The following is an 18698-nucleotide window of genomic DNA, read 5'->3' on the forward strand; positions in this document are numbered from 1 at the left end:
AAGTAATCCTTTTCCCCATTTTACAGATAAGCAAACAGGAGCCCAGAGAGGCCAAGTGCCTAGGCCTAGAGCAGGGCCCCTCCAGCTCTCTGAAGGCTACCAAACACAGTGGTTAAGTGTACAGCTTTGAGGTCAGAAGCCTGATTTGAATGCTGGCTGTTACTTTCTTAGCCGTGTGGCTTCAGGCAAGGTACTTAATCTGTGTGAGCATGAGTGTCCTCATTCAGAAAATGAGTTTTTTAGTAAAAATACAAAAACATTAGTTAGGCATGGTGGCACAAGCCTGTAATCCCAGCTACTCGGGAGGCTGAGGCAGGAGAATCGCTTGAACCTAGGAGGCAGAGGTTGCAGTGAGCTGAGATTGTACCACTGCACTCCAGCCTGGGCGACAGAGCAAGACTCCGTCTCAAAACAAACAACAACAAAAACCAGTGCTAACCATAAATGATTGGTATAAGCTGGGCATGGTGGCTCATGCCTGTGATCTCAGCCCTTTGGGAGGCTGAGGCTGGGAGTTCAAGGTTACAGTGAACAGTGAATTATGATAGCGCCACTGCACTCCAGCCTGGATGACAGAGCAAGACCTTGTCTCTAAAAATACATACATACATACATACATGCAGACATACATAGAAGATTGATATAGTTGACTACATTAAAACCCAGAACTTCTTTTTCTCAAAAGGAATCTTAAAGTACAAACACTCCAGAGGGCTGGGTGAGGTGGCTCACACCTGTAATCCCAGTATTTTAGGAGGCTGGGGCAGGAGGATTGCTTGAGCCCAGGAGTTTGAGAACAGCCTGGACAACACGGTGAGACTCTGTCTCTACAAAAAAAAAAAAAAAAAAAAAAAATTAGCCAGACGTAGTGGTGTGTGCCCGTAGTCCCAACTACCCAGGAGATTGAGGTGGGAGGATCTCTTGAGCTTGGGAGTTCCAGGCTGTCCTGCACTGTGTTATTGCTACTGCACTCCAGCCTGGGAGACAGAGAGAGACCCTGTCTTAAATCAAACAAACACCACAAAGAAGATGTTTGTAATGCATACAACCAATAACAGATAGGTATCAAGAATATGTAAAATTATGTCTAGCCTTGAAAAAAAAAAGACTGGCCGGGTGAGGTGAGTCACACCTGTAATCCCAGCACTTTGGGAGGCTGAGGCGGGCGGATCACGAGGTCAAGAGATTGAGACCATCCTGGCCAACATGGTGAAATCCCGTCTCTACTAAAATACAAAAAAAAAATTAATGAGCCGCAGTGGCATGTGCCTGTAGTCCCACTACTTGGGAGGCTGAGGCTGAATAATCACTTGAATTCAGGAAGTGGAGTTTGCAGTGAGCCAAGATGGCACCACTGCACTCCAGCCTGGGCGACAAAGTGAGACTCTGTCTCAAAAAAAAAAAAGACTATAGTAAGAAAAACAACAAGCCAGTCAAAAGACTATGGTAAGAAAAAACAACCAGCCAGTCAAAAGACATAAAAATGCAGAAGAAAAACAAAAGGCCCGGGTATGATGAAATAAACCTGTAATCCAGCACTGGGAGGCCGGTAGGCCGGATCCGCGAGGTCAGGAGGTCGAGACCATCCTGAAATGCTGGGTGAAACCCGATCTCCTCATCACAAAACCCGGTACGTGGTGAAGCGCCTGTAGTCTTACTGGAGGCCTGAGGCAGGAAGAATCAGCCCTGAACAGAGATGAACTTACAGTGAGCGAGATCAGCCACTGAACTCAGCCTGGGTGACACAGTAGCGAGACTCCGTCTCAAAAAAAAAAGAAAAACAACCAGCCAGTCAAAAAAAAAAAAAAAGACTATAGTAAGAAAAAACAACCAGCCCAGTCAAAAAAAAAAAAAGAGGCAGTGGGGGAAAAAAATGACCAAATAGTTCAATATGTATAACCAATAAACTTCTGAAGAGTTGCTCACCTTACTAGTAATCAGGGAAATGAAATTCAAGACAATTAAATACCATTCTACATCTGAATGGCCAAAATTGAAAAGTCTGACAATTAAAGAGGCTGTGGATCAATGGGACTGCTTATACATTGCTGGTGGGAGTATAAATTGGTACGACTGCTTTGAAAACCAATTTATCATTATTATTTTATAACACTGGACATTTTTATATATCCCAGGAATTCCACTCTAGATGTACTCAAGAGAAACTCTTGTACAGCACCAGGAGCCATATATAAGAATATTCCTTACAGCAATCTGTGGTAGCAAAACAGCAATAACAAAACTCCCAACTCCATCAGGGAAAGAGAATAAGAAATATGAATTCAGGATAGTGATTCCTTGGGGGTGAGATGGGGAGAAGAATATAGGTAGATTAAATTTGTCACTGATGCTATAAAATTTTGGTGGTAGGTTCACAGATCTTCATTATATTATTAAAAATAAATGGGGCTGGGTGTGGTGGCTCATGCCTGTAATCCCAGCATTTTGGGAGGCTGAGGTGGGAGGATCACTTGAAGCCAGGAGTTTGAGACCAGCCTGGACAACATAGCGAGACCCTGTCTTTACAAAAAATCAAAAATTAGCTGGGTGTGGTGGTGTGTGCCTGTAGTCTTAGCTGCTCAGGAGGCTGAGGTGGGAGAATCACTTGAGCCTGGGATGTTGAGCCTACAGTGAACTGCCCTCCAGCTGGGACAACAGAGTGAGACCTTGTCTCAAAAAAAAATAAATAAATAAAATAAAAATTAAAAATAAATGGATGCAGGCCCGGGCGCAGTGGCTCATGCCTGTAATCCTGTAATCTCAGCACTTTGGGAGGCCAAGGCAGGTGGATCACAAGGTCAGGAGATTGAGACCATCCTGGCTAACTTGGTGAAACTCCGTCTCTACTAAAAATACAAAAAATTAGCCGGGCGTGGTGGCGGGCACCTGTAGTCCCAGCACTTTGGGAGGCTGAGGCAGGAGAATGGTGTGAACCCAGGAGGCAGAGCTGGCAGTGAGCCGAGATTGCGCCACTGCACTCCAGCCTGGGCGACAGAGCAAGACTCCTTCTCAAAAAAAAAAAAAAAAAAAAAATAAATAAATAAATAAAAAATAAAATAAAATAAAATAAATAAATGGATGCAGATGGTTGTGGAGAAGCTCTCTTGACAGGATCCGCAAGTTTGCCGGTGACGCAGTGAAGCTGGAGTGGATGCTGACAGAACAAATGTTCAATGCACAGAATGGAAAGTAGTGCAGCCCTGAGGCTGGACTCCAGTTCTGCACTGCCGGCCAGCTGGGGTCTGACTGCACATGGCTTCTGATGAATCTTGCGTTTTTTACAAATTGGAGCAGGGACAGATCATAGATTTCCGATTTTATGTAAAATTTTGCCATACATTAAAGCAGTCACTTAAAAAAAATGGATGCTTGTCAAAACCCAAAGAATGTATAAGAACCCTAATGTAAGCTATGGACTTTAATTAATAGTAATATATCAGTATTGGCTCATCAATTGAAATAAATGCACCCTACTAATTCAAGATTTTAATAATAAGGGAAATTGGAGTGGGGAATAAGGGTATATGGGAACTCTCTGTGCTTTTCACTCAATTTTTCTGTAAACCTAAAACTGCTAAAAAAGTCTATTAATTAAATAAATTAAAAAGTGGATAAACAAATGAAGAATAAATAAATATAAAAGACAGCTATGAGTGTGTTGAGCCAAGGATTATGATTAATCCAATTCTATGCATCTGAGAGTTATTAAAAACAAATAAGTAAATCAAAGACAAACAGATTCCCAGAATGGAACCCAGAAAAATCTAACATTATGAAATAAAAGTAAGATCCTATGCTTTGCACTCAGATATCAATTATGTAAACAGAATGTGGAGATTAACAGGGATTCATATAGGAAGAGTTCTAGAAGTTTTCATTGATAATGCAATGATCTTTTGTTGTTGTTTTTATTTTTTAATTTTTATTTTTATTTGAGACAGGGTCTTGCGCTGTCGCCCGGGCTGGAGTGCAGTGGCGTGATTGCAGTTCACTGCAAACTCTGCCTCCCAGGCTCAGGTGATTCTCTCATCTCAGCCTCCCGAGTAGCTGAGACCACAGGTGGGTGCCACCATGCCTGGTTAAGTTTTGTATTTTTTTGTAGAGATGGGGTCTTACCATGCTGCTCAGGCTGGTCTTGAACCTCTGAGCTCAAGTGACCCACCTGCCTTGGCCTCCCAAAGTGTTGGGATTACAGGTGTGAGCCACTGTGCCTGGCCCGTTGTTTTTAAAGATGACAAAAATATAGTCTCAGGCTGTTTGAATATTATTACTAATTGAGTTTAAAATGGTGTTCTGACAATATTTATTTATTATTATTTTTTGAGATGGAGTTTCACTCTTGTTGCCCAGGCTGGAGTGCAATGGCGTGATCTCAGCTCATTGCAATCTCTACTTCCCAGGTTCAAGCAATTCTCCTGCCTCAGCCTCCCGAGTAGCTGGGATCACAGGTGCCCACCACCATGCCTGGCTAATTTTTTTGTATTTTTAGTAGAGACAGGATTTCACCATGTTGGCTAGGCTAGTCTCAAACTCCTGACCTCAGATGATCCACCCACCTCGGCCTCCCAAAGTGCTGGGATTACAGGTGTGAGCCACTGGGCCCAGCTGACAATATTTATTTATTTTTAAAATTTCCCCTTCTTAACAAGACTACACTAAAATGACAGCAAAGAAAATAAAAAGGTACAAACCCACAATAATGAAGAGGCTGGAAGGGAAAGATATCAGTAAATAAGAAATTTCAACAAATTGTAGCAGTTAACCAATATAAAAGACATAAAAGAGATAGAGGAGTAGCCTAGCGTACTGCGGAGGTGGATGCAGCTAAGGAGGAAGGTGGTATGTCTTGCAGAACTGACTGACATGGTTTGGCTCTGTGTCCCCACCCAAATTTCATCTCGAGTTGTAATCCCCGCATGTTGGAGGAGGGGCCTGGGGGGACGTGATTGAATCGGGGGGTGGTTCCCCCATCCTGTTCTCATGACAGCGAGGGAGTTCTCATGATATCTGGTTGTTTGATAAGTGTTTGGCAGTTCTCCCTTCACTTTCTCTCTCCCGCCACCATGTAAGACATACCTTCCTTCCCCTTTGCCTTCCTCCATGACTGTAAGTTTCAGGAGGCCTCCCCAGCCATGAGGAACTGTGAGTCAATTAAATCCCTTTTCTTCATAAATTACCCAGTCTCAGGTAGTATCTTTACAGCAGTGTGGAAATGGACTAATATACCAATAGTCACAGGACTGAAGGTGAGGATAAGACTTGGGCAGAGAGTTAGGGATTCAATGAAGGTCCTGTTGCATCTGAATGCCCAGAAACTAGGTATCTACCACACAGGAACACCATTTGAAGACTCTCCTCCAAATGAATTGGATGGTCCCAGAAAAAAGACCTTTGTAAAAAGCCCTCTGGGGTCTCCCAGCATCATGACCTGTTTCCTACCCCAAATCCTGAATCTGCCTACTAGTAAGCCTCACCCTATTCAGACAGAGCTCCCAATCTATTGTCTCATTCTGAAATATGAACTGACAGCTCATCAGCATACATTTGAGAAAAGTCTGCATAAAGCAAAGGTCAGAAATAACCCTAGAGGAAACAGAACTCATTCAGGAGACAGAAGAGAACTCTAAAATACTTAATGTCTTCAGAGAGATTCAAAGTCATGCTTGCTTTGGCAGCACGTATACTAAAATTGGAGATTCAAAGCCATCTTTGAATAGATGCTTTGAAAAAGGAACAGACTGGCTGGGCCCAGTGGCTCACGCCTGTAATCCCAGCACTTTGGAAGGCTGAGGCGGGCGGATCATGAGGTCAGGAGTTCGAGACCAGCCTGATCAACATGGTGAAACCCTGTCTCTACTAAAAAAAAAAATAAATAAAAAATTAGCTGGGCATGGTGGCACTCACCTGTAATCCCAGCTACTCAGGAGGCTGAGGCAGGAGAATTGCTTGAACCCGGGAGAGGCGAGGTTGCAGTGAACAGAGATCATGCCACTGCACTCCAGCCTGGGCAACAGAGGGAGATTCCGTCTCAAAAAAACCCAAAAAAACAAAAACAAAAAAAACCCAAAAAACAAAAACAAAAGAAAAAGGAACAGACTGGCCAGGTATGGTGGCTCACACTATCCCCAGCACTATGGGAGGCCAAGGTGTGTGGATCACCTGAGGTCAGGAGTTTGAGGCCAGCCTGGCCAACACGGTGAAACGCCATCTCTACTAAAAATACAAAAATTAGCCTGGTGTGGTGGTGCGTGCCTGTAATCCCAGCTACTCAGGAGGCTGAGGCAGGAGAATCGCTTGAACCTAAGAGGCGGAGGTTGCCGTGAGCCGAGATTGCACCACTGGACTTCCGCATAGATGACAGAGCAAGACTCCGTTTCAGGGAAAAAAAAAAAAAAAGATAGAAAAAAGAACAAACTAAACAAGAATGGCAACCAAAAGAAAGTATCCTTGAAAAGTAAAAAGTATGACTGCTAAAATAGAAAAGTAAAATCATCTTTTAATGAAAATCAAATATTCCAGAAATTAAAATGAGACAAAACAATGGAAATAGCAGTGGAAAGATAAGAGATATAAAGAGTTCAATAACAAACTAATAGGCATTCAGGGATAGAACAGAGGAACTTATCAAATAAATAATATAAAAGAATTTCCAGGCCGGGCGCGGTGGCTCAAGCCTGTAATCCCAGCACTTTGGGAGGCCGAGACGGGCAGATCACGAGGTCAGGAGATCGAGACCATCCTGGCTAACACGGTGAAACCCCGTCTCTACTAAAAAATACAAAAATCTAGTTGGGTGAGGTGGCGGGCGCCTGTAGTCCCAGCTACTCGGGAGGCTGAGGCAGGAGAATGGCGGGAACCCGGGAGGCGGAGCTTGCAGTGAGCTGAGATCCGGCCACTGCACTCCAGCCTGGGCGACAGAGCGAGACTCCGTCTCAAAAAAAAAAAAAAAAGAATTTCCTGGACATAAATCTATTGTTGGAAAGGGCCTACCAAGTGCCCAGAAGAATGAATGAAATGAGGCTCACATCTAGAAACATCATCAAGACTTCAGAAAACCTATGATAAAGAGAAACCCCTAAAAGCTTCTGGAGAGAAAAAAATAATCCAGATTACTTACTGTGTTAGGATTAGTTTCAGTTGCAAGAGACAGACTTCCTCAAATATCAATGGCTTAAGTAAGGCAAATGTTTACGTAATAATAAGGCAAATAAGGTAAAAGTCTTCCTCTTTCTCACATGCAGTAAACACAGGCAATTCAGGCTGGTATAACATCTCCATGACCACCAGAAACCTGGCTGCTTCTTTCTTGAGTTTCCACCATCCCCAAAATGCTGCTTTCACCTATGGTCCAAGATGGCTGCTTGGGCACCTGCCAACATGTTTATATTCCAGGTAGCAAGGAGGAGATAGCAGGGGAGAAAGGCATGACCCTCCCTGCTTTAAGAATGCATCCCAGAAGCTGTATACACCACTTTCATTGACATCCTACTGGTCAGATCTTGGTTATCTGCATATCTTCTGGTCACACTTAGATGCAGGGAAGGCAGGCACATGCAGTCTTTATTTTGAGTGACACATGCACGGTTAAAATTCAGGATTCTAATAGTGAAGAAGAAAAACAATAGATATTAGGGGATGATCAGAAGTCTCTGTGTCACATTTACAAAGGAAAATAGTCAGAATGGATTTGTTTTGGAGGCAGAGTCTCACTCTGTCACCCAGGCTGGAGTGCAGTGGTGAGATCACAACTCACTGCAGCCTTGACCTCCCAGGCTCAAGCAATCCTCCTGTCCCAGCCTCCCAAGTAGCTGGGACCACAGGTGTGCACCATTATGACTGGCTAATTTACAAAAAAAATTTTTTTTTGTAGAGATGGAGTCTCCCTATGTTTCCCAGGCTGGTCTCGAACTCCTGGGCTCAAGAGATTCTCCTGCCTTGGCCTCCCAAAGTGCTGAGATTACAGACGTGGGCCACTGCATTTGGCTCCTCCTTGATTTAAATGTGTGTATCTTGGTCCAGCAGCCTTTGTTGGGTGTGCTGGTTGTTTTCCTATAGTCTCCCAGCTCTAAGCTCACCCTTGTGTATTATGGTCTGTTTTGACCAAAACTCAGCAAACCACCATTTCCCAGGTATCCTTGCCAGTTGGCTTTCTGTTAGATTCTTCCACTGGGAGGAACTGGCAGATGATCTTGAGGTAAGAGGAGAAACAGGACTTCCCTTCAGCAACAAGGGACAGCGATGGCTTCAGCCTCTGGCTTCTTTTGGCTGTCTCAGCATGAGCCATATCCAGTCCCCTCAGAAGTTTCAGTGCCATCTGGCCACACCTCTAAGCGGTGTGAAGACCATTTCCCCAGAGGTCACATCCCCAGCTACTCAGATGTCCACACACCAGCCGTGTGATGCCCCTTCAAGGTCTGTAGCAGCCATCCAGGGCCTCCCCTCCAAGCACTTAGGTTCTGGTAGCCATGCCTCTTCCATTTTATTCCCCTGATTTGGCACTTACTATTATCTGACTAATTCAGTCCCAGGAGTGGCAGCTGCTTTTTGCAGTTACTAATATCAGGGTGATATTGATAATCCCGTTTTGTTTTTGCAAACTCCCAATATCTGTGTAACACTAGTTCCCTACATTAAATCACCTGTGTCTGAGATTCCTTAGTTTCTGTTTTCCTGGACCTGATATAGTGGGAAAGCCACCTCTTTAGCTCCCTTTCTCGGAATTATTTTGTCCAGTTGAAAGATTTACTGGATGCTATACTCTTTTTTTTTTTTTTTTTTTTTTTTTTGAGGCGGAGTCTCACTCTGCTCGCCAGGCTGGAGTGCGGCGGCCCGATCTCAGCTCACAGCAAGCTAAGCCTCGGGTTAACGCCATTCTCCTGCAGCCTCCTGAGTAGCTGGGACTACAGGCGCCCGCCACCTCGTCCGGCCTAGTTTTTTGTATTTTTTAGTAGAAGCCCGGGGTTTTAGTAGAGCCGGGGTTTCACGGGTTAGCCAGGATAGTCTCGATCCTCCTGACCTCGCGTCCAGCCTGTCTTGGCCTCCCAAAGTGCTGGGATTACAGGCTTGAGCCACCATGCCCGGCCGGATGCTATACTCTTAACTGGACCTTTACTGTGAGATGCTGTAATGCATTTAGAGGTTTTATTTTATTTTTTTGAGACAGGTTCTGCTGCCCAGATCATGGTTCACTGTAGGCTCAAACTCCTAGGCTCAAGGGGTCCTCCCACCTCAGCCTCCTGAGTAGCTGGGACCACAGGTATGCCACCATGCCTAGCTAATTTTTAAATTTTTTTGTAGAGATGGGGGTCTCACCATGTTGCCCAGACTGGTCTTGAACTCCTGGGCTTAAGTGATTCTCCCACCTTGGCCTCCCAAAGTGCTGGGATTACAGGCTTGGTCCAGTGTCTGGCCACACTTAGAGGTTTTAACGAGAGGGTGACGGCAATACTTCTGCTTCTGCTTAGGCTTTTTTACTCAAAAATCCCTTCACGTTCATCTGCTACAGATTGAGATTGAGAAGTAATCCTATAAATCCTGATTTCTGGATTCTTTCTGTTTCATTTCATTCTTGCTGGTAAACTGGCCAATTATTTTCTGAGGCTAATAATTTTTGGAGTACCTTGCCAAATATAGCCAACAGCAACCAATACACACTACTAATGTTCTGTTGCTAGCCCCCCCCCTTTTTTTTTTTTTTTTTTGAGGTAGACTCTCCCTCTGCCATCTAGGCTGGAGTGCAGTGGCATAATCTTGGCTCACTGCAACCTCCGCCTTTGAGCTCAAGCGATTCTCCCACCTCAGCCCTCGAGTAGCTGGGGCTATAGGTGTGCACCACCATGCTTGGCTAATTTTCATATTTTTAGTAGAGACAGCATTTAACCATGTTGGCCAGGTTGGTCTTGAACTCCTGACCTCCAACGATCCGCCTGCCTCGGCCTCCCAAAGTGTTGGAATTACAGGCGTGAGCCACCATGCCTGGCCATATTTCAGGTATGGTTACAGTGCCACTCCACTTCTGGTACCAATTTCCACATCAGTTGGGAGAAGCTAGGTTATGAAGAGTTAACAAACACCCCTATAATCTCAATGGTTTACCACCAACGAAGGTGGTAATGAATGAGGGTATTTGTGAACAGCACTGATGATCACCATACCAGTAAACTTAGAAAGCAACCAGGCCAGATTGATTAGGAGGATGGAGGGCTCTGAGAAGATAAAAAGGGGATCCGTTAGACCATCTGACATGATAGAGCACGGAGAAGTGCAAGTGTCCAGACCTAATGAATGAGAATAACTTAAGGAAAACAGTACAAGAGAAAAGAAAGTGGAAACTCTGGGAAAAACAAACTGCTCTATAAGAAAGGAAGGGAAATGATAGTACCTAATTTGTCTCTGAAGTAAATTAGTTATTTATCAGCTATTCTCGTAGCTGATAATAATGTAAATGCTGCCAGGTGCGGTGGCTCGCACCTGTAATCCTAGCACTTTGGGAGGCTGAGGCAGGCAGATCACTTGAGGCCAGGAGCTCGAGACCAGCCTGGCCAACATGGTAAAACCCCATCTCTACTAAAAGTACAAAAATTAGCTGGATGTCGTGGCACACACTTGTAATCCCAGCTACTCGGGAGGCTGAGGCAGGAGAATCACTTGAACTCAGGAGGTGACGGTTGCAATGACCTGAGATTAAACCACTGCACTCCAGCTCTGTGCAACACAGCGAGACTCTGTCTAGAAAAACAAAAAACAAAAAACAAAAACAAAACTAGCCGGGCATGGTGGCGCACACCTGTAGCTACTTGGGAGGCTGAGACAAGAGAATCGCTTGAATCCAGGAGGTGGAGGGTGTAGTGAGCCAGGATCATGCCATTGCACTCCAGCCTGGGCGACAGCTAGACTCTGCCTCAAAAAAAAAAAATAAAAAAATAAAAAAATAAAAATAAAATAAATAAAAATAAAATAAAAGTAACATACATTTTGTTTTGTTTTGTTTTGTTTGAAACAGGGTCTCACTCTGTCATCCGGGGTGCAGTGGTGTGATCATAGCTTACTGCAGCCTCGACCTCTGTGGGTTCAGGTGATCCTCCTACCTCAGCTTCTCAAGTAGCTGGGACTACAGGTGGGTGCCACCACGCCCGGCTATTTTTTTGATTTTTTTGTAGCGACGAGGTTTTGCCATGTTGCTCAGGCTGGTCTCAAACTCGTAGGCTCAAGCATAGTGAGCTGGTTAGTGGCAGAACTGGATTCAAACACAGGTCTTTTGACTTTCAGTCTAGGTCTCGTCTCGCTTGCTCCACAAGCTACTCAATAAACATTTATTGAGCACATACTTTGGTCGGGATATGGTGCCAGGTGCTAGGGCCAAGATGAATAAGTCCTCTTGTATTGTTCATAGATTGCACACAGTCTAGAGCCTATTTTTAAAAATTGACCGGTAAAAATCATATGTGGCCTGGCATGGTGGCTCATGCCTGTAATTCCAGCACTTTGGGAGGCCAAGGCAGGCAGATCATGAGGTCAGGAGATCAAGACTATCCTGGCCAACATGATGAAACCCTGTCCCTGGTAAAAATACAAAAATTAGCTGGGCGTGGTGGCGTGTGCCTGTAATCCCAGCTACTCGGGGGGGTGGTGGGGCTGAGGCAGGAGAATCCCTTGAACCAGGGAGTCAGAGGTTGCAGTGAGCCAAGATTGTGCCACTGCACTCCAGCTTGGCAACAGAGCAAGACTCTGTCTCAAAAAAAAAAAAAAATGTATTTATGGTATACTACATGATTGTTTGAAATATATATACATTGTGGAATGGCCAAATAAGCTAATTAACATACATATTACCTCACATATTTATGTATTTGTAGTGAGAACATATGTCATTGGTATTTTGATAGGGGTTGCATTGAATCTGTAGATTGCTTTGAGTAGTATGGACACTTTAATAATATTAATTCTTCCAGTTCATGAACATGGGATATCTTTCAATTTATTTGTGTCTTCTTCAATTTCTTTCATCAATGTTTTTAGAGTTTTCAGTGTACAGCTCTTTCACCTCATTGGTTAAATTTATTCTTAAAATAAAATAATACAGTTTGAAATAATGCATGGGTCAAGAAGTCATAAGAGAGATAAGAAATTATTTCAACCTGAGTGAAAATACAGTGTTGGCCAGATGCAGTGGCTCACACCTGTAATCCCAGCATTTTGGAAGGCTGAGGTAGGCAGACCACTTGAGCTCAGGAGTTTGAGACCAGCCTGGGCAACATGGCAAGGCCCCGTATCTACAAAAAAATGCAAAAATTACCTGGGCCTGGTAGCATACATCTGAAGTCCCAACTACTCAGGAGGCTGAGGTGGATCACTTGAGCCTGGGAGGTGAAGGTTGCAGTGAGCCAAGACTGCACCACTGCACTCCAGCCTGGAAACAGAGCCAATCTGGTCTCAAAAAAAAAAAAAAAAAAAAAAAAGAAGAAGAAGAAGAAGAAGAAGAAGAAGAAGAAGAAGAAGAAGAAGAAGAAGAAAAAAGTTAATTCAGCTAAGGCAGTGTTTGAGGAAATTATATAGCATTAAACACTTAAATTAGAAAAAAGGAAAGGTCTCTTATAAATTACCTAAGCTTCCATCTTTACAAAACCAGAAAGTGGCAGAATAGAGGATATAATAAAGATAAATGTAGAAATTAATAAACATAAGACAAAAAGGCAATAGGCAAAATCAATGAAACAAAAATTGGATACTTTGAGAAGATTAATGAAATTGAGCAACTGGCTGATTAGGAAAAAGCAAGAAGACATAAATTATCAGTCTCAGAAATGATAGATTTCTACAGATTTGATGGACATTAACTAGGTAATAAGGAAATACTGTGAGTAACTTTATGCCAATAAATTTGAAATTTTTGATGAAGTAGAGAAAGATACAAAGCACCAAAGCTCATTAAAGAAGAAATAGGTAAGCCGGGCGCGGTGGCTCAAGCCTGTAATCCCAGCACTTTGGGAGGCCGAGACGGGCGGATCACGAGGTCAGGAGATCGAGACCATCCTGGCTAACAAGGTGAAACCCCGTCTCTACTAAAAATACAAAAAACTAGCCGGGCGAGGTGGCGGGCGCCTGTAGTCCCAGCTACTCGGGAGGCTGAGGCAGGAGAATGGCGTAAACCGAGGAGGCGGAGCTTGCAGTGAGCTGAGATCCGGCCACTGCACTCCAGCCTGGGTGACAGAGCAAGACTCCGTCTCAGAGCGACAAGAAAAGAAAAAGAAATAGGTAACTTATATAGCTCTATATCTATTAAATAAATTGAACATGTAGTATAAAAATTTCCCATGAGGCTGGGCGTGGTGGCTCACGCCTGTAATCCCAGCACTTTGAGAGGCCGAGGAGGGCAGATCACGAGGTCAGGAGATTGAGACCATACTGGCCAACACAGTGAAACCCTGTCTCTACTAAAAATACAAAAATTAGCTGGGCGTGGAGGCTCGTGCCTGTAATCCCAGCTACCTGGGAGGCTGAGGCAGGAGAATCGCTTGAACCCGGGAGGCGGAGGTTGCAGTAAGCCAAGATCATGACACTGCACTCCAGCCTGGTGAAAGAGCGAGACTCCGTCTCAAAAAACAAACAAACAAACAAACAAAAGTTTCCCACGAAGCTTACTTCACATAATGATGACTTTGCTGGTGAATTTTATCAAACATTTAAGGAATAAATAATAACAATTCACAAACTCATTTGGGAAACTGAAAAGAAGGTAACACTTTCCAACTCATTCTATGAGGTTAGCATCACCCCGATATCACAACCAGATAAAAATATTACGAAGAAAAAAATCTGCAGAACAATATCCATAATTAAATAGATGCAAAAAATTTCAACAAATCAACACCACTAATATATAAAAAGTAAGATACATCATTATACAATGCATAATCCCAAGAGTGAAAGATTAGTTTAGTATTTGAAAATTATTCAGTGTAATTTACCATGTTAATTTACTAAAAAGGAGAAACCACATGATCATCTCAATAGATACAGGAAAGCATTTGGTGAAATCCAATATCTATTCATGACAAAAACTTGCAGCAAACTAGGAATAGAAGGAAGGGAACCTCTGAAACCTGATAAAGTGCATCTACAAAAAAATCTCTCTCTAATGTTATGCTTAATTATGAAAGAGTGAGTGCCCTTCTCCCTTAGATCAGAAACAATGCAAGGATGTCCTGCTTTTCCCACTTCTGTTCAACGTCATGCTAGAGTGTGTAATCATACTATGGAACTGTGATAATGAAATCCAGAATAAAGAAGATGCTATCCAGAATAAAGAAGGGAGTTAATCTCTACACAATAAATAAATTTCTAAATTGGGAGAAATCTAAAAATAAATAAATGAATAAAAATAAAGGTATACAGAGTGGAAATGAAGAGGTAAAACTGTATTTGCAGACAACATGGTCATCTATAAAGAAAATTCTAAAGAATGTACAAAGTACTGCTAAAAGTATGTGAGTTTAGTAAGTTTCAAGACACATACTCAACATACAAAAATCAATTGTATTTCTACATGCTGATAACCTTCTGCTTGAAATTGAAATGTTAAAAGTACATTTATGATAGTATTAATATGGGAAATACTTAGTGACAAATTTGCCAGAAGATACGCAAGACCTGGACCATTAAATTCTCTCTTCCCCCTGCCATCATGTCTAAGTCAGAGTCTCCTAAAGAGCCCAAACAGCTGCAGAAACTCCTCACTGGAGGGTTGAGCTTTGAAACAACTGATGAGAGCCTGAGGAGCCACTTTGAGCAATGGGGAATGCTCATGGACCATGTGGTCATGAGAGATCCAAACACCAAGTGCGCCAGTGGCTTTGGGTTTGTCACATATGCCACTGTGGAGGAGGTGGGTGCAGCCACAAATGCAAGGCCACACAAGGTGGATGGAAGAGTTGTGGAAACAAAGAGAGCTGTCTCAAGAGAAGATTCTCAAAGACCATGTGCCCACTTAACTGTGAAAAAGATGTTTGTTGGTGACATTAAAGAAGACACTGAAGAACATCACCTAATAGATTATTTTGAACAGTTTGGAAAAATAGAAGTGATTGAAATCATGACTGACCGAGGCATTGGCAAGAAAAGGAGCTTTGCCTTTATAACTTTTGACAACCATGACGGCGTGGATAAGACTGTCGTTCAGAAATACCATATTGTGAATGGCCACAGCTGTGAAGTTAAGAAAGCCTTGTCAAAGCAAGAGATGGCTAGTGCGTCCTCCAGCCAAAGAGGTTGAAGAGGTTCTGGAAACTTTGGTGGTGGTTGTGAAGGTGGTTTTGGTGTGAATGACAACTTTGGTCGTGGAGGAAACTTTAGTGGTCATGGTGGCTTTGGTGGCAGCCAGGGTGGTGGTGGGTATGGTGGCAGTGGGGATGGCTATAATGGATTTGGTAATGATGGAAGCAATTTTGGAAGTGGTGGAAGCTACAGTGATTTTGGCAATTACAACAATCATTCTTCGGATTTTGGACCCAAGAAGGGAGAAAACTTTGGAGGCAGAAGCTCTGGCCCCTACGGTGGTGGAGGCCAATACTTTGCCTAACCACAAAACCAAGGTGGCTATGACAGTTCCAGTAGCAACAGTAGCTATGCCAGTGGCAGAAGATTTTAATTACTAACAGGAAAGAAAGCTTAGCAGGACAGGAGAGCCAGAGAAGGGACAGAGAAGCTACGGGTTACAATGATTTGTGAACTCAGCCTAGCAGGGCCTAGCTGCTATAAAGAAGACATGGTTTAGACCATACTTATGTGTATGGGCGAAAAACTTGAGGACTGTATTTGTCACTAATTGTGTTAACAGGTTATTTTAGTTCCTGTTCTGTGGAAGGTGTAAAGCATTCCAACAAAGGGTTTTAATGCAGATTTTTTTTTGCACCCTTGCTGTTGATGCTAAATGTAATGGTCTGATAATGATGCTGAATAAATGCATCTTAAAAAAAAAGATATGCAAGACCTGTAGCTTGAAATCACAATACACTGCTGAGAGAAATTAAAGAAAATCTAAATAGATAGAGAGATATACCATGTTCATGAATCAAAATTATTAATCTCAGTTCTCTCCAAATTAACCTATAGATTCAACATAATCCCAACCAAAATCCAAGCAGGCTTTTAAAAAAGAAATGGATGAGCTGATTCTAAAATTTAAGTAAAATGCAAAGGACTCAGAATAGTCAAAACAACTTTGAAAAAGAAAAACCAAGTTGGAGGACCTACACTACTTGATTTCAAGATGATAGAGTAATCAAGGAAATGTAGTATTGGCTTAAACATAGACATATAGGGCCAGGTGACGTGGCTTACTCCTGTAATCCCAACAGTTTGGGAGGCCGTGGCAGGTGGATCACCTGAGGTCGGGAGTTTGAGAGCAGTCTGGCCAACATAGCGAAACCCTGTCACTACTAAAAATACAAAAAAATTAGCCAGGCATGGTGGTGCACACCTGAAGTCCCAGCTACGTGGGAGGCTGAGGCACCAAGATTGCTTGAACCCAGGAGGCAGAGATTGCAGTGATCTGAGATTGCACCACTGCATGCCAGCCTGGGCGACAGAGCAAGACTCCATCTCAAAACAAAACAAAACAGTAGACATGTAGATTAACACAACCAAAATAGAGAGTCCAAAAACAGACCCAAGCAATTGAGTCGATTACTCAAGACTGGAGCTCCTGTGCTTAAGCAGTCCTTGTGCCTCAGTCTCCTGAGTAGCTGGGACTACTGCACATACAATGAGCACTTATTTAAGACAAATAAAAGTACACGTCTGCTGGGCGCAGTGGCTCATGCCTGTAATCCCAGCACTTTGGGAGGCCGAGGCAGGCAGATCACCTGGGGTCAGGAGTTCGAGACCAGTCCCCTGACCAACATGGGCTCCCATCTCTACTAAAAATACAAGATTAGCCAGGCGTGGTGGTGCATACCTGTAATCCCAGCTATTTGGGTGGCTGAGGTGGGAGAAGCACTTGAACCTGGGAGGCGGAGGTTGCAGTGAGCCAAGATCATGCCATAGCACCCCAGCCTGGGCCACAAGAGTGAAACTCCATCTCAAAAGCATGCGCCTACACAGATTTGAACACAAATGCTCATACCAGCTTTATTTGTATGCTAGCCAGTAACTAGAAAAAACCAAAAATCCATCATCAATAGGCGAATGGATAAGCAAATTCTGTTATATTCATACCATGGCATTCTGCTCAGCAATAATAAAAGAGAACAAATTATTGATATATGCAACAAAACATATGAATTGCTAAATAATTATGCTGAGTGAACAAAGGCAGACAAAAATAATACATACTGTATGCTTCCATTTATATAGAATTCTAGAAAATGAAAACTAATCTAGGGAGAGAAGGCAGATTGTTATTTGCTTGGGGATGTGGGGAAGCGGGCAGTGTAGGGCCATGAGGAAACTTTGGCAGTGATGAATATGTTCATTACCTTGACATGGTGATGAATGAGATGATGGAGATATATACATATATATACACACACACACGTATATATATGTAATTTATATGCATATGTATATATTATGTAAGTATATCAAAACTCAAATTGCACACTTTAAATATGTGCAGTTAATTAACTATATCTCAATAAAGCTATTAAAAACAAAACAGGCTGGGAGTGGTGGCTCATGCCTGTAATCCCAGCACTTTGGGAGGCCGAGGTGGATGGATTACGAGGGCAGGAGATCGAGAGGCCGAGGTGAGTGGATCACGAGGACAGGAGATCAAGACCATCCTGGCCATCATGGTGAAACCCCGTCTCTACTAAAAATACAAAAATTAGCTGAGCGTGATGGTGAGCACCTGTAGTCCCAGCTTCTCAGGAGGCTGAGGCAGGAGAATTGCTTGAACCCGGGAGGCGGAGGTTGCAGTGAGTCGAGAAAGAAAAGGAAAGCGATTGGCTAAATAAATGGAAATAAATCCACATAAAGAAATACTGTGTAGCAATAAAAATCATGGAAAGGCTCAGCATAATGGTTCACGCCCGTAATCCCAGCACTTTAGGAGGCTGAAGAGGAAGGATCACTTGAGGCCAGGAGTTCAAGTCCAGCCCGGACAGATGGGTAGATCCCATCTCTACGATTGAAAAAAAAAAAAAAAAAGAAAGAAAATCATGAAAAGATAATTGTTTAATATTTGATAATTAAGAGAAAAAGCAGATTACAAAATAGTATACCCAATATGGTTAATCTGAGTATTCTCAGGATTCACCACTTGATGAGAGTGGCACATTAAAATTAAATCATGGTTTATGCAGACCAGATTCATCTTGCCAGTGTGGGAATTCCCCTTCTCAGCATAGTCCATCTGCCCCATATGTTTCTGGGTGTTCCCACATGTGCCTCACTTGCACTTGGAAAGTGATCTAAGATGTCCTTTTGTAACAGAACGAGCCACAGACAAAACTTCTTAGGCACCGGATTAAAGAAGGAAGAGGTTTTTATTCGGCCCGGAGCATAGGCACTTTGCTGTTGCTGACACCTGGGGCCTCTGCTGAGTTGAGACTCCAACACTGATGAGGACAGCTGAGCAAGAGATGGCTGGAGTGGCCATCCAGGGTGCTGCCAAAGCCCTGCGCACGGGGTGTTCATCATTCTGCCATGACACTGAACCCTTACCGTGCTCTCAGAAGATGGTGGAAGCAAGTGACAAA

General features: G+C 43.2%; 1 pseudogene; it reads left to right on the top strand.

The window, feature by feature from the left end:
- Positions 1-13543: 13543 nt before the first annotated feature.
- On the top strand, positions 13544-16427 carry LOC110742569 (annotated as a pseudogene).
- Positions 16428-18698: the final 2271 nt, after the last annotated feature.

The sequence above is a fragment of the Papio anubis genome, chromosome 1, assembly GCF_008728515.1.
Source record: "Papio anubis isolate 15944 chromosome 1, Panubis1.0, whole genome shotgun sequence".
Lineage (NCBI taxonomy): Eukaryota > Metazoa > Chordata > Mammalia > Primates > Cercopithecidae > Papio > Papio anubis.